Here is a 4,654-nt window from a genome sequence, read left to right on the forward strand (position 1 = left end):
TCCTGTCAAACCCGTTCGGCTAACGACCCTCCACCAGTCAAGCAAGCGGTGGGTGAGAGTGGACACCCATTAAGTTGCCATTTTATAGGCAACAACCTTATACCCACCTTATAGACCGGCTTCGTGAATGAGGCGTACTAGCGGTAAGACTGACTTTACTCTTATACATATATATATTATTAACTTATAATATTATAAAGTATAAGGGTTGAATTTTAACTTTTAAAATTCTAAGGGCTAACTTGGAATTAAAGTATTCATAAGAGAAAACTTTACAAATTCCAAAACTTGAGGGCAAGTTTTGAAACTATTCAAAACTAATTAATTCCATAACTTATGTGTTTAAAGTAGTTTTAATCCAAAAACTCTTCAAGTTCCATAACTTGAGGACAAGTTATGGAAGACTTTAAACTAATAAAAGAATTAACTTTTCTTTATTTTATAACTTATGGAATTAATTAAGGTTACACCTTTTTTTTTTTTTTTTATTTTATTAAATGAAGAGACTCTTGGTCCTCCATAACTTGAGGACAAGTTATGGAGTCATAAAACCTTTTAATTAGAACTAGACTCTTCATTTTTGTAACCTTTGCCAATTTTTATCAGTTTTATGATTCTTAAATGTGACTTTTCATATAACTTGAGGACAAGTTACAAAAACACATTTTAGAATCAATTCTTAGATTAATTTGGATTAAAACCAACTATCACATAATTTTCATCATTAATCTAAATTCACTCATAAAACAAGATAACACAAAAAACTTTTGGTGATCCATAACTTATTCTTAAGTTATGTAATCCTTTAAAACATTAACACCAAATTTTGTAACTCCAAAAAAACTTTGAATCAATTTTTTTTTTTTAAAACCTTTTCATATCCATAACTTATGGAGGTTTCAAAAAATAAAACTCTTTAGATCAAACTTTTAAAACTAATAAAATAATCATATTATTTTATCTTTTATTAAATTTGACCTAATTCAACTCATAAAGCAAATTATTCAAATTTTACAAATAATTAGTTTTTCACAAGAACAAGTAATTATCGTAAAATTTGACAAACTTCATGTTTTTTTTTTCTTTTTTTTCAACTTTGAAAATAAAATATTTGCATCAATATAACAGAAAACAACCCGTGGCTCTGATACCACTGTTGGGTTTTGAGCATTCTAACACTTCCTAAGTGTACATGCAACCCTAAATACCTTGGATCTATGTTTTCTCTATTATACATGCAAATAAGAACTTCCAAGGTATTATCCTAATCTAGCATACAAAACAATGACTATAGCAAGATAGAATACATACCTCTTTGATGTAGAAAGTCTTCATGAAGCTTGAGTGCCTAGTGCCCCAAGTGTGACACCTCAAATGGAATCACAATCATCAAAACACTTGGAATGATTTGAGAGAATTCTACACTCTTCAAAATCGGCTAGCCCTTTCTTCACTATCTCTAGTGGCCGATTTTTCCTCAATAATAAGATGCTTATATAGTTACACAATTAGGGTAAACTCTTAATTGTCATGGCTTTCCATTTCCTTGGATCCATGGGTACAAATACACCATGGAGCATCCATGGACCATCCTATGGGTTTTAGCCCAACTTGATTATCCATGGAGCATTAGCCCACTATACAAGTATGGATGATTTACACAATCAACCCATATATTTAATTAGTCTTCTTTTGATCACTTAATTAATCCTAGATTAATTCTTGATCAATACTAATTAAATAATCTTATTATTCTTATTATTAATATACTAGAACTTATAATATATTAATAACCATAAGTGTCTTATTTCTCTCATTCAAGTGCATGATGGTATGCAACCCAAATGGACCATGCCGGGTCGGGTCAAGTCTTACCAATTATAGTTATGGACTTAGACATTAATCCAACAACTTTATAGGTTCATTATACTTATTAATGAGGAGAGAGAGTTGCCCTATCCTACCCGTTCGGCTAACGACCCTCCACCGATCAACCAAGCGGTGGGTGTGAGTGTACACCCATTAAGCGCCATTTTATATGCAGCAACCTTATACCCACCTTATAGACCGGCTTCGTGAATGAGGCCTACTAACGGTAAGACTAGCATTTTAATCATACATATATATATATATATATATATATATATATATATATATATATATATATATATATATATATATCTTGTAATATTATATTAGTATAGGGTTGAATTTTAAACTTGTAAAATTCTAGGGTTTGAAATTTAAATTGTCTAAATTAAACTTTTAATCACAAAACATAAATTTCAAAACTTGAGGGCAAGTTTTAAACTTTTCAAAACATGGGGGATCAAATATCAAATAATCTAAATTGACATTTAATCACATAATTATCCATATTTGATTTATTTAATTATTTCTTGCAAAACAATTTACCAATTTAATTAAAATAATTATTCAATTATCACATAAGGAAATTAATATTTAATTAATTGATAAATATCTTCAATTAGGTCAAGAATATACTCAAATATATCTCAAAATCGGATTTATATTGACCTAACATGATTAAGGTAAGTATCCAAAAGATAAACAGCAAGAAATCCCGAAATTAGCTCTTTATGACGCTTGAACTCGCCGAGTACCACAATTGCCTCGCCGAGTTGAGCCTACTAGCCGAGTCCACTATGGGACTCGCCGAGTTCATCAGGCAGAATGACAAAATTCGAATTTTACAAGCAACAAACAAGCAATCAATGCATCAATTCAATAGAAACCAATCTAGGTTCTAATACCACTGATGGGTTTTAGCCATATGAACATTCCTATGTGCACATACAAACCCTAATGCTTGGATCTAGGTTTCTCTTATTGAACATTCATTGAATCCAAGACTTCTAATGGTTATTCTATCATAATAACAATAACAAATCAGAGTTATAAGTCTACCTTGATTCACTTGCTTGATCTTCTTGTCCGTGGAGCTTTAGAGTCACAATTGTCACTCCTCTAATGGTTTACAAACACCAACTAGCAAGAGGATGATTTGAGAGAGTGGGGAGGGAGATGAAATTCAGCCAGGGTTCTTCCAATGGTAAGAGTGCCGATTTCATCAACCCTATTGGTCTATTTATACTTGTAAGGCTCATAGGGTTTCAACTTTAAACCCTAATTGGATAACTTAGGCCCTAAGCAATCCTAATCCCTGTCATGAAAAGCCTTTGGATGATTTCAAGGCCTATCCAAAGTCCTTAAAACCGTCCACCCCTCATCTTCAAGGAATTACAGCCCAAAGTATAACTATCATACACTTGACAGTTTATGCCCTTATATTTAATTAATCTCCTTAAGTCACCAAATTAATTCCTAATTAATTTATGACTTATATTAATCAAATAACAATATTATTATTCCTTATATTATTCTTATAATATATTAATAATATTCCTTCTCTCATTATAAATCATCCTGTCAAGTTGATATGGTGAAGGCAACCCAAAAGGACCATGCACAACCGGGTCAAATACTTTCCAAATATAGTTGCAGCCTTAGACACTATTCCAACAAAAACTTCCTGCACTAAAATCCAGTATTCATAAATCACGAACTGACATTTTATTGTTATACCCTTGGGCTCCAAATCAGAAACCGGAATCCCGGATCATCTAACATACATTACCCACACCCAAATTGGTCTAAATCTCCCTTTTCCAAAGGCCCTAAGCCTTATAATACCCGATCTTTGGGTCATAACCCCGAATTATCAAACGATTCGGAACAGAGTGTTACAAAAACTAGAGAGAATATGGAGATAGAAAACCCACAATTTCGTGGTTTTTGGTTTGTAAAAGAATAGATACATGCAATCATTTTAATCATCTTAATCCAAGTCTTTACTTATAGAATCTTGATGCTTTAATACGTAATGCATCTAGCAATAAAAGGCATCAACTGTAAAAACCTGGCTTTGTGATTAAATAAATGCAAACATGTTTTTTTCCCATTTATGGTGTCCTAGAATATTTTATAAAAGAATAACCTTGTTTTCTTTTATAAAAACTATTCAACTTTTATAACTTATAAACATATAAATCCATATAACACAAAACTCATTTTAGTCCAAAAAGATGTACATGACATATTAAATCATACCTTATGATATGTTTTGATACTTAACATTGAAGTTGTTGTTAGTATGGCCCTTTAGAATCATATATTATCTAACAGTATCATAATATAATGACTCTTGGACAAATAAATCTTTCATGGCTAACGCAATGGTTGAAGCTTGTGTTGGATTAATGTCTAAGTCCATAACTATAATTGGTAAGACTTGACCCGACCCGGTATGGTCCATTTGGGTTGCATGGCATCATGCACTTGGATAGACTAAAATGAGAGAAATAACACTTAAGGTTTATTAATATATCATGAGTCCTAATATATTAATAAGATTATTTAATTAGTATTGATCCATAATTAATTTAGAATTAATTATGTGATCAAAAGAAGACTAATTAAATATATGGGTTGATTGTGTAAATCATCCATACTTATATAGTGGGCTAATGCTCCATGGATTATCAAGTTGGGCTAAAACCCATTGGATGCTCCATGGTGTATTTGAACCCATGGATTCAGGGAAATGGATAGCCATGACAATTAGGGTTTACCC

The sequence above is a fragment of the Lactuca sativa genome, chromosome 1 (assembly GCF_002870075.4).
Source record: "Lactuca sativa cultivar Salinas chromosome 1, Lsat_Salinas_v11, whole genome shotgun sequence".
NCBI lineage: Eukaryota > Viridiplantae > Streptophyta > Magnoliopsida > Asterales > Asteraceae > Lactuca > Lactuca sativa.